The 13,172-nt window shown below is 39.0% G+C and overlaps 1 protein-coding gene across 1 annotated transcript in view; it reads right to left on the minus strand.

The window, feature by feature from the left end:
- DIAPH3 (diaphanous-related formin 3) overlaps positions 1-13,172 on the minus strand; it is a 505,494-nt gene that overhangs the window by 315,410 nt on the left and 176,912 nt on the right. The window lies entirely within an intron of this gene.

Consider the following 13,172-nt stretch of genomic DNA (forward strand, 5'->3'; position numbering starts at 1 on the left):
GGTCAATGGGGAAAAAGGATACATATGTACTACTATTTGTAACACTTTAAACAATAAATAAATTAATTAATTAAATAATAATTAATAAAATAAAAATATAATACATTTCTTTTCCTAAATTAGAACCAGTCTCTCTTTCTTTCTTAAAATAGGCAGTAACAAGTAAAAGTCAAGAACCAATTTGTTTTTAAATGCTAATTAATGGTTCTTTACCCTAGGTTTTTGCAGGGTATTTCTGGTTTGGGGGGTGAAAAAAAAGACTATATAAGGTTAAAAATATGTAGAGAAGCCCTGGCCAGCGTGGCTCGGTTGGTTGAAGCATTGTCCTATACATTGAAAGGTCAAAGGTTCAATTGTCAGTCAGGGCACACACCTTGGTTTCGGTTTGGTCCCGGTTGCGGCATGTACAAGAGGCATCCAAGTGATGTCTGTTTGTCTCTGTCTCTCTCTCCCTTCCTTTCTCTAAAATCAATGAACATGTTCTCAGGTGAGGATTCAAAAAAAAAAAATTTAAAAATCATGATGATACCTGTTGCACATTAATTAAATATAGTATATTTGAATAAAGAAAGTGAAAGACCTTTACTGGCACTTGGAAAGATATGTTATAAGAATTTTTCCTAAAACTCCAGAAAGGCACTTAACTGTGGTAACAGAAACATATGTTAATGTAATGTGTAAAGATCCAAAGCTCAATAAATAGTGAACAGAACAAATGCTTTAAAAAGTTAAGTCAAAATGCCCCAGGACCCCTAAAATGGCCTTCCTGTAAAGGGAATGCAGGGCTAAAGGAAACTGACCATTTTAATGAGTGAAATGAACAGGGCTAATACGTTATGATATGTTGAGATTTTTATGGCTTCCAGTTGTCCTTGCCCCCATCCTCATCTGCCAAAGATGTCTATGTCCTAGTCCCTAGAACCTTACATGGAAAAAGGAACTTTTGCAGATATGATTAAGGTTAAAGACCTAAAATCGGGCGATTAGCCTGGATGATCCAAGTGGGCACAATTTAATCACAGGAGTCTTTGAAGGAACCTTTATGGCTTAGGTCAGTTATCAAGGAAGTCAGGTGAGAGAGATGGCCCCTGAGGACTCACCTCCCTGCTGCTGACTTTAAAGATGAGAGACAGAGACCACAACCTGAGCAATATGTGTATAACCTCTAGAAGCTGAAAAAGGCAAGAAATAAATTCTCCCCTCGAGCCCCATGTGTGAGCATAACGATTACTCCTATCTTCACTAACCAAGCTATGCTCAAACTGGAGAGAAAGCTCAGAAAATAAACAAGAAGCCACCAGAGTCCTGACATCATTGGGATGTTGTTTATAAACTCTGAGACCACCAACCACCAGACCTGGTTAAATCACTTTTAACTCAGTACTGTTTTCTGCAAGCAAATTTCTTCCTAGATTCAACAGAAAAGACTCATTTATATACACAAATGCAGCATATAAAATTCCCAGGTATTCCAATCTTAGACTTGGGAGCTATAAATCATTCCGTGATAAAGACTTTCCACTTCCAGAGTTTGCACCCTTATCTATTATTTGACAAGCTATTAGAGAAGTAGAAATACCAATAGTCATTTTCAATTAAGCTATAAACTAAAGACAGCTTTTTATGTATTTCCTTAATTTGTCACCAGTTTAGGAAACAAGAATTAGGCTGAACCAAATGAAGTTCTCAATAGGTCAAAATGGTAGAACTTCAACAAATGCTTATGATTCACCAAAATAATTTCTTTAGCTTATATCACAAAGCTGGGGGGGGGGGCGGATTTCATTCCTCTGAACCTTCTACTAGCACACTTTGAATATTAACAGTTATCAACCCTCCTGCAAACCCTGGAGAGAATTAAGGCCATAAGCTCTACTTGGCACTCATATTTGCCTATCAACTAAAGGTTTCCTTCACCTTAATGCAGCCAGTTCCATAATTATATTAAGCCATCCATATCATCCTCACTAATCTTTGCAACTGTAAATAACTGTGAAAAATAATAATGAATTATTAACAAGAAACAGTAAGGTTCTATAAAGGACTGAATGAATTCTTCAAGATCCCTCTCAAGTCATTAGCCCAATGCTCTAAAACTGAATCACATTTTTAAAAAGCAAAATTAAACTGTTCAGTTTTTAAATTTCATAAAATTACAAAAATGGTTGGGAAGCAGCTCTATTAATGAATCATAAACTGGAAGGGAAGAAATCATGAAACAATACTTTTTAAAGGAGGAAATAAACCCCAAACAGGTCTTTACATTTATTCCTGATTCAACAGCTCTCCCTACGGGAACTTATAAATCATTTCACAGTTAAGATATACACAAATATGAAAGAAAAAAGATATACAGAATAATATTCTATTATTATTTTCTAAACTTAATGATACAGACTAGTGTTACAGCATAAGTGACTATTAACAGGTCAGTTAACATCACAGTTTTATGGTTTAGAAGGCTTCATTTGTAACCAAAGCTAGAGGGAGGTCATTGAACTTGTAACCACTGTGGAAGATTCCAAGATGATACACCAAACTTTACAAGTGGAAATAAGCTTGCATTCTCAAAATTTAAGTTCAGCTAAAATTTCCTGAGCAACTACAATGAGCAGGGCACTGCAAAAGAGGCTTTAAAATATTCATTCTATAATTCTCACACTAACCTTGTGAGGTGGGTGTTATCTCCCTGTTTTGTGGGGGAAAAAATTACAGCTGTAAAATCCAGGGTCAAGTACTTGTAGGGTGGACTCTGCAGTCCCTCCCTTCTCCCATACACTCCACAGCATGGTGTCAGGATTTACAGCTCAAATACTTACCGAAGTGAATAGAGGTACCAAATGATGAAAGATGGTCTTAATAAAAAACGGCAAGTTTTTAAAGCCTTTAACATAAATTGTGGGATGAGAGTGAACTGCTATGGGGCAGTGGTAAGATGGCAGGAGATGAGAGGAAAATTATTTTAAATCAAAGAAGAGCAGTTTAAATTAAACATAATAGGATTTCTTTTAATCAGGGAAGCAGTGTGGCATAGCAGAAGGAGCTATAGCTTTAGACTCACATCTGTATTCCATTCAGAGTGGCGGCTCCTTTTAGCCAAACTTCTCTTGAAAAGTGTAACTTTCTCTTAAATATAAAATGGATTTAGTATTTGCCTTGGTTCTTTCACAGGATTGGTTTAGGAAGCAAATAAAATGATATAAGTGAAGGAAACATAACTGCTAAACAAGGGACAATCATTAGTAGTACTGTTGTTTTATTATTGTCTAATTTAAAAGTTTCACACTTGTCCAGATTCAATATGTACTTTGATTAACAAATGCATTATAATAGCTATTACAGTGGATTACAAACATAGATGTCCTGATATTGAAGCCACCATATAATTTCTTCTAAGTTGAATGAAATATCTCATTACAAATAATACATTGACCCATGGAGTTAAAATTAAACACACACACACACACACACACACACACACACACACATATGAGGTTGGCAAAAGTAGGTTTACAATTGTGAGTATGCAAAACAATTAATAAAGCTATTGTAATAATCATAACCTGCAGTTATTTTCCCTACGAACAACTGTAAACCTACCTTTGCCCACCCTGTATGTGAATAGGCAGCAGTTGAGGCAGGGCCCAGGCCCCTGACCTTCCTCACTCCTACCACTGCATGAATCAGAAAGGCTACAGCAGGGTTCATTGCCATGGACCCTATTGGTAGTCAGAGAAGTGGATCCCTTCTCAGAATAATTTTAAAATGCAAAACACATAGGATTTCAAAGGAAGTAAATGATTCTCAAATATAGTTATCAAAATGCACTTAACACCAGTTATGAACATCTAACATGCATGCATGGCAGCCAAGAAGACGAACTGCTCAAGTCTCCCTTCAGGAATGCGCATGGAGTGCACTTAGCTGACAAACTAAGCACCCTCGGGATCTTTCTGGGCTTTTGAGCTCAGGCCCATTCTTCCTGGGCAGCCTCCTGCCAAGGACTGAACATGGCTCAGAGAGGCTAGCCTGGGGCTCCTCCAGGCATTCTCTGTTCCACAGCTCTCCCCAAGCTGGGGTGGCTGAGAATTTGTCAGGGGTTCCTCATGGCCTAAGGTTCCTCCTGCCCAGTCCCACTTCTCCCTTCTACCTTTTGCATGCAGCCCTCCCCCTCCCCCTAAAAAACCTCTTGCACTCTGACAGCTCAGCATCTACTTTCTGGAGGACCCAACTAAGAAAATATGCTTCTTTATTAATGTATTAAATATCAAGATCTAGCTGCAGGTCTAATAAGTACTCTGATTTTGAAGTAGTGATGAGTTTCAATGATATTTGGGTATACATATGTATCTGAAATGATTCTATTGAGATATGAATGATACACGAACTTTACAGGTAAAAATGGCATAGGTACTGCTGTGTTTGTTGCTTATATTTATACTAGAGGCCCGATGCGCAAAATTCGTGCAAGGGGCTTGGCCCTCGCAGCCCGGGCATCGTCCAGAAGGTTGTCTAGAAGGATGTCCGGAAGGTCGTTCAGCTATCCGATCTAATTAGCATATTATGCTTTTATTATTATAGATTTATAATTGAAGAAAATGTTAAGTTTCAATTAGAGGTGAGTGAAAGTGATGATGTTATATTTGTTTTTTCCTCCTTAATGTGTCTGGCTTTGAAATAGCCATTCTTTCAAAACACACACATGCACTTAGACAAATCAGAGCTGTGATAACCAAAGGTCTCCTACCTCGTGTTCTTCTTAGATGCCATGAAATATATGTGAAATCTCATGCTAAATGAACAAAATATCTTACAAGGTATAAGATTATATGCCTAAATGATTTCATCTTGAGGGACAAAGAATAGCCAGCTTACCCAAACACATGAATATATAATTACCTCAAAATCTAACTTAGAAAATTCAAAGTTTATAAAATATATAATAAAGTTAGTTTTTTTCTGTTACAAAAGAATTTCCTACACCATTTAATATCAAATTCCTACAGCATATCATCCAGCAAGAAGCCCTCCTACATTTCCTAATTTCTCTCCTAGCAGGACCCCACTCTCTATATCACTGACTTCATTTCTTCTAAGCCTGGAAAGTGGTGTGTGGGGAGGTGGGCATGGGGCAGAGAGGAGTGGAGGAGCAAGAGATAAGAGGGAAAAGTAAAGAGCCTAATTTACAGATGTCATTTGAAGATTAAAATAGTCCATTCCGAAGGATAAGCCTCATTCATATTTTCAGGTGAATAGTACTGTGCATTAATTATGAGTGGGAGTCTTGAATGATAGAACATAGTACAGATAAGGCCAAGAATAACTGCCTGAAATAGGGAAATGACTTTGAGCAACCATAGAGCAACAAGGAAAGGGCAAAGGGATAAGACAAAAGATACAGGAAACAGAAGGGAAATCCTGGGAGAAAAGGGTGTGCAATAACAATGGAATGGAATGAATTTATAATGTTGTTAAGGGACAGTGGGTATAGGTGGACGACTAAAACTGTTAGCAGAATTAAAATACCAAAGTAACTTGTAATATGGAAGAGATATATACACTATTCCTCACTAGCCAAGTGACTCAAGTTGAATCTAGTACCCTAATAACCATTCCTCCCTCCAGTGAAAGGAGGAAAAAAAGAGGAGAGAAAATAGGAAAGGAAGCTATGTTTATGGGTGCACACAACCCCCAATACATACAAGTTCAATCCTCCTCCCTTTCTGCTTATACCACCTGTAGGACACACAAGAAATATGCCTATTTACAGGACCCTTCAAAATACCAAAGATACATGGTATAACCAAGAACGTAACTGAAACATTTTGTGGACTTGAAAGTTGCCTGTGGCTCCAGGCTAAATAAACTCACTTTCTACAGCCTTTCTCTTTAGGTTCTATTTCAGAATAAAATGCTATTCCTGCAGGAACCCAACACAGATACAATATAATTGGTAACAATGAGATACTTTCTAATGATGAAACAAGACATTCCTGACTTGCCTCATAATTTCCTTAAGTCTTTAGTTCTTTTGAAATTCAGACAAGAACCAAATGATAAATCCCTAGAGAAATTTTTAATTCTCCACTGACTGACTTCCTCCCCAATCTTTCCAAATTAGTGTTTGTCAAATATCTTTTCAGAAATCTTTAAGATGTTTAAGATCTGTTACATTCATTTTGGCATTATCTCTTTATTAACATGCATTCCCAAGAAACATAGCTCTGTTAGAAATCATATTGTCCATCTAAATGTAGGCTTGTGAGGTAGTTTAGTTTTTTTTAAACACTTTTATTCATATAGAGAAATAAATTGTGTTTCTAATACAAAGCACAATCCTGAACGCAGCCAAGCCGCTAGGACAGTGATGACGAACCTTTTGAGCTCGGCGTGTCAGCATTTTGAAAACCCTAACTTAACTCTGGTGCCGTGTCACATATAGACATTTTTTGATATTTGCAACCATAGTAAAACAAAGACTTATATTTTTGATATTTATTTTATATATTTAAATGCCATTTAACAAAGAAAAATCAACCAAAAAAATGAGTTCGCGTGTCACCTCTGACACGCGTGGCATAGGTTCGCCATCACTGCCCTAGGATAATCCATAGTTTATTCACTCTGTACCCCAATTCTCTGTCCACTGAACTATGATGTCAGAAATCTCAGCTTGATGTGTTTAAGTGTGTTATCCACTAACTGTTTCCATATGCCACAACTGTTCAGTTGAGAAATATTTATAAACCAGTTTATCGGCCCTATCTGGCAAATATGATGCACCTGTTACAAAATGTGATTACTTCAGGAAGCTAACAAACGTGGAATCACATTTTCATAATAAATCAGTCTAGCTGAATTAGACTATTCATATACTTTCAGAAAGCCCTTTAAACCCTATTAAGGTAATAGTTTGTGAATAATGAAAGTAATTAATATTAATTTTAGTTGATAAATCCAACACCAATAACCTGTTAGTATACTTTAATCCATTTTCCAGCAGCCTGTAAAAATTAACCAACAGATGCTTCCAATCTGGTAAAAAATATACAGGTCATTAGCATCATTTTGATGAAACCAAATGTTCAATACATGAATATTGTGATTAAATATCAAAGTGAAATTACAATGTTCTTCTTATAATCTTGTTAATTCTTAAAAGAAGCCAAAGACCATAAAATGTGTCACTCTTTCCTAAAATCAAAATCAGCCTTTATTGTTGTACTCCTCATTCTTATATTTCAACTAAGAACTTGACTGAGTCACATTGAGACTGTACAAGCAACATGAGAATGGAGCACATGTCTGCCTTTCTCATTACAGCGTCCCCAGTGTGCAACACAAGGCCTGACATAAATGTACACCCAAGAAATATTTGTTGACTTGAATAGTGGTGGCAAAATATAGGAAGGAGAAAGGGTGGGATGGACAACTGAAAGAAAAAATGAGAAAAAGAAACAGATGATCAGGAAAAATGCCTACAGGTTATTTTCATAAGAATTTAAAATATGGAAAACTAAGATGTATGTCAAAAATTTAGAACTGAGAGTCACAAAGAAACCAAAGTGAGATACTTAAATAGCAAAACAAGGTATATGTATAAAAAAGAAAAGATTCAACTGAATCAGGAATAAATGTTGATTTCACAGAAAAAGGCTGAGAGAGAGATTCCTGTACTTTTTAGGTTTTTTTATACACTTTTATTCATATAGAGGAATAAATTGTGTTTCTAATACAAAGCACAATCCTGAATGCAGCCAAGCCGCTAGGACAGTGATGGCGAACCTCCTGGCACAAGGCACTTTCCCATTGAAGCCATGTTATATATGTCACAGGAGAGTCATCGAAAACACGAAATAAGTAAAATAAAACTGAAAAAAAGCAAAGCATGTATAATGAAGAGCAACATGAATTAAGAGGAAATGTCCAAGCTCTCACCGAGAATATCTTGCAGTATCTATGAGTAGGTGGGCAGGGTGGTATTCTGGGGAGTCAGGCCAGTTTTGCAGGAGAAAAGCCTCAGGACAACAAGGTAACATGAAGATGACCCAGCTCAGGGACTAGTACACCACAGGTGAGCAATAGGTGTTATTAGTCTTTCTTCCTTTTCCAACTCTCAGGGTACGAGAGCTCTAAAACCCAACCAGGTTGATCTAAAAGTCCCAGAAACCTAAAGCAGTGACTTCTGTAAGGAAAAAAGCCATACTTCATAACAAAAAATAAATAATATGTGAGAGAAAATGTCAAGATTCTCTTTAAATGACTGAAGTCAGTTCCTATTTGAAATGCTTAGGAAGCACAAGGGACTGCTATCTACCATTTTAAATATCTGGGAAGGAACATCCACCTTTGTAATCTGAGAAATAGCCCTGGTTCTCCTTTTTCTTTTTCCTCCTCACCCGAGGATTTATTTTTATTGGTTTTGAGAGAGAGAGAGAGAGAGAGAGAGAGAGAGAGAGAGAGAGAAACATCAATCAGTTGCCTCCCATACGCACCCGACCAGGAATCAAACCCGCAACCCAGGTATGTGCCTTGTCCGGGAATCGAACCCACCACCTTTTGGTGCACAGGACAACACTCCAACCAAGTGAGCCACCCAGCAAGGGCTTTCGTCTTTTTTAAATAAATTTAAGCCCCTTCATCTGTTTCTCAAACCCCACCCTCCAGTCTCCACTTCTGGCAACCACCAATCTCTATCCATAAGATTGGTTTGTATTGTTTAGATTCCACATATGAGAGAGATCATTTAGCATATGCCCTAGCAGTCCATCCATGTTGTCACAAATGCCCCAATTCTTGGTCAAAAGAGTTGCTACAAAAAAAACATACACCCAGATATACCAACTGTTCTAAAATCCCACTAATCATCAATAACTTAAATCCTCTGCCTTTCCCTGCCAAGTTGTGAAGCAAACCAATGATGAAAATCAACCAGTAGCCAATTGCCTCTGCTTTCCCCTGCATGCCATGGAGTGGAAAGCAACTGTATGTCTACCTTGCACTGAACAATAAATGAGTGACTAGCATTAATTTTGAATTCTGCAGAAATTACAAAATTGATTCAAGCAAAGTAGCTTTTGCAGACTGGGGGACTGATAGATGTCAACACTTAGATATAATGCCTCAAGCACCCAGGCCATGAATAGAGGCCACCTGTCCACTACACCAGCCCTTGCTTTCCAAACACCTTTCTCGAGCCTTCCTTTCTGATCTTTGCTAGAAAATATTGGCCTTTTCCAATAAAATAACTACTAGTCATAACTAAATAAAGCACTCTCAATTGAGGCTCTTCAAATAATGCTTACTGGGAACTATTCTTTCAAATCCAGGCCAAAAAATAGTCACCTTCACAGCTCATCTCCTGTTGGCAGTGTGAAATGTTAGCATTGCCCAGGATTACAACCCTGGGCTTCCCCATCTTTTCTGTTCACCATGGAAATACCATCCACAGTCACAGGAAAGAGAAGGTAGCATTTAAGGTAGAAAATAGGAGTCGTAGGCCTCTGCCAGCCTCTGATCAAATGCAAGAGAGATTTAGGGGAGAGGGGACAGCACGTACAAAGACAGAGAGAGATACAAGCATCTAATGTTCAGAAAATGCTTTTCACTTCCTCACCTTAACCTTTACAACTAGTGTTAGATTGAGCAAATACATTGTTTTTTTCCAACCTTGACTCTCAAGGCTAAAGTTAGATGACTTAAGAATTTTTTAAAGGTCTAATTATTTCATTTAGGGCTAACACTACAGCTAAATTAAAGACATGCTAACAAGTTTCCCTTTTGAGCCTCATTAATTAAGAAAGTAATCAGAGTAAAGATGAAAAAAAAAGAGAGTAGGTGGATGGCAGTATTACTTAAATAGCTTTTAGGTACTTCCATTTGCACCTACTAGGAAAGCAAAGGGAAAACTAATCAATTCCAGATTATGAAATCTGAAATTCTGAAGTGTTTTACATGTAAATACACATTTTAACTGCCATATATTTTCCTTGATTGCCTAAAGAGTACACTTATGTTATTCAAGGAAAATTTTGATTCTCCATAATCAAAAGGTAAATTAAGATCAGTTTAATTCACAAGATTTCCTAGGATAAGCTTGCTGAGAAAATTCAAAATATATCATTTTTACTATTTTGGTCAAGACAAATGGTGCTCAAAATACCTACTGAAGACTTTGGATTTACCATACAGTCTAGAAAGCTACCATAATTTGCAACTTTTAGTGTATCTAACACAATTACTCTTTAAAAGAGTTTCTAATTTACGTTTATATTTTAAAAAGTGTTTCAAAGAAATGTAAATGATTTTTTTTTTGTAATCAGCCAACATCCTTTGGATACTGAGATGATCAGGATAAAACAGAAATAGTAAGCACCTAGCATGGTGCCTAGTACACAGTAGGCATTTTAAGAAACCAAGCCTTGCCATCTCCATTCAGTACAATAGCTTCCCTCCAGGCCTCTCTGTGCTCAATGAGCCCAGAGATATAAATAGCATAAGTCTATGAGCTCCTTTTTGAAAATGAAAGGTAACTACTGACCTAACATGGAAGTGTTATATAATACTTAAAAATGAACTTAACAGTATCAGTGGGTATCAGCTCGGAGACAAGTGCTTTTGGCCCATGAAACTGGATGAGATAAATTCAATTTTCAGACAAGAGTAATACCTAAATATAATTTTTAAAGGCACACTGAACAAGTAAAAGCTATCACAAAACAATTTGAAAAATAAATTCTATTACTTTTAATGAGAAGATCTTATAACCTACTCATATACTTCTGTTTCACACTTTCAAGACACTCATTAAAATTGATATTTCTATCTCATGTGACTAATATTAATTGAACTATGTGACAGTCACTATAACATTAAATATTAAAATCTGACTAGAGGAAAGCTAACATTTTGTTTTTGTTTTTACTATACCTCATTGGCAAAAAGAAATTCTCATGCCAAAAGAATCTCTGAAAATATCCTCCTTCAGAAAAATCTAATTTAGAACTTCTTCAAAAGAGATATTATATAGAAAATTTAAGTTCTGTATTAATCATCTGCATTTTAAAAATTGCTCATTTGATAATCTAATAAAATTTTCTTTTTAAGCATTTCATTTATTAAATCATTTATTTCCCCATTAATAAAGTAAAAAATCTATAATAATAAAAGCATAATATGCGAATTAGACGGGACAGCCGAACGACCATCTAGACGTTATTCTGGATGAAGCCATGGCAGCAGGGGCTGAGGCAGAGGTGGTTAGGGGCTATCAGGCAGGGCAGGCGAGCAGTTCGGGTGATCAGGCAGGCAGGCAGAGTGGTAGGAGTGATCAGGCAGGCAGGTGAGCAGTTAGGGGCAATCAGGCAGGCAGGCAGAGTGGTTAGGGGTGATGAGGCAGGCAAGCGAGTGGTTAGGGGCGATGAGGTAGGCAGGCAGAGGCGGTTAGGGGTGATCAGGCAGGAAGGCAGTGGTTAGGGGCGATCAGGCAGGCAGGAGAGCAGTTAGAGGCAATCAGGAAGGCAGGCAGGCAGTTAGGGGTGATCAGTCAGTCAGGCAAGCGGTTAGGGGCGATCAGGCAGGCAGACAAGCAGTTAGGGGCAATCAGGCAGGCAGGCGAGTGGTTAGGAGCCAGCGGTCCCAGATTGCAAGAGGGCTGTCCAACTGCCAGTTTACAGATCTGGCCTAAACCGGCAGTCAGACATCCCCCGAGGAGTCCCAGATTGAGGATGCAGGCCAGGCTGAAGGACTCCCCCCACCCCCCACACGAATTTTGTGCACCTGGCCTCTAGTGTATTTATAGCCTATCTAATAAAAGAGCAATATGCAAATTAGCCATCACTCTGTGACAAATATGGCGGCGCCCACAGCCAATAGAGCGGGAATATGCAAACTGACTGTCACTCCATGACAAAGATGGGGGCGGCTGGGCCAGGACGCTTGCATCATTGCCATGACGATGATGCAGGCGTTCTGCCCCACCCCGCCCGCAGAGGGCCTCTGGGCCTGCTTTGTCGCCGCTGCCGCGGGGCCGGAGGAACAGAGACACAAGCCTGCAGGGGGGCCCAACACCCAGCAGCTCCAAACCCCACGGCCGCGGTGGCGCTGGGGCTGAAGGAGCAGAGACACAAGTCCGCAGGGGGGCCCAGCACCCAGCAGAGGATCAGAGACACAAGCCCACAGAGGCACCCGGCACTCCCAGTCTGGTCAGAATACTGTCTCCAGGGAATAACACTACTATGGCAAATCATCTAAAAGAGGAAACAAGCTTTTGTTGGGTTTATTCTGAAGGTCACAGAACATGCCACCCCAACATATGCCTTGTTGTTATATTGATGATATTGAGCTGCAGATGCATGAAAAACAGCAAATGCAAGGAGAGGCTTTCACTGAAGTCTCCTGCTCTGCCTAAAATCGGACCCCCCAAAAGAACCTTAAATGTCATAGGTCCCCTTGATGGGAAAAGTGTCATCAGCCAGCAAAGACTGACTCCTGTCACAGGACAGGAGACTAGAAGTTGACATCACACCCAAACTTTGTTACAAACTATCTCCCCCACCCCCATTCATCTTTCCTAAAAATCATGTACTCTCCTCTAAGAGGCCTACATCTCCCATTCCCTTTCCCTAGGAAGAAGGTATTTAAATCTGGATTCTAAGCCACCTTGGGGAGTTATTCATTTTTCCCTGGGATCTCCCACATATACACAAGGTACACATGTTAATGAACTTTTTTCTCTTGGTAATCTGTCCTTCATTACAAGGGCCTCTGCTAAGAACTCAGAAGGGTAGAGGAAAACTATTTTTCCTCCTCCATAATTCTATCTTGGAAAATCAAGTCCCAGGCTGAACAGTGAGGTTGGCCCAAGTGCCAGGCAGTCCCGGCTGAGGGGAGGGAAGTTTCTAGGGGGAATTCAATGATATTGGCATCAAATTAGGACAGAGGGCACACGCATGGTTGCTGGTGGGAGTTTAAAGTGGTTCAACATTTTTGGAGGATGATTTGGCAAAATCGATAGAAATGTTCAAGGTACATCCAAGAGTCTGGGATCAGGCCAGCAGGGGAGAGCAGTTAGGGGGATCAGGCCAGCAGGGGAGAGCAGTTAGGGGGATCAGGCCAGCAGGGGAGAGCAGTTAGGGGGATCAGGCCAGCAGGGGAGAGCAGTTAGGGGGATC

Source organism: Myotis brandtii, unplaced genomic scaffold, assembly GCF_000412655.1.
Source record: "Myotis brandtii unplaced genomic scaffold, ASM41265v1 scaffold388, whole genome shotgun sequence".
Taxonomy (NCBI): Eukaryota; Metazoa; Chordata; class Mammalia; order Chiroptera; family Vespertilionidae; genus Myotis; species Myotis brandtii.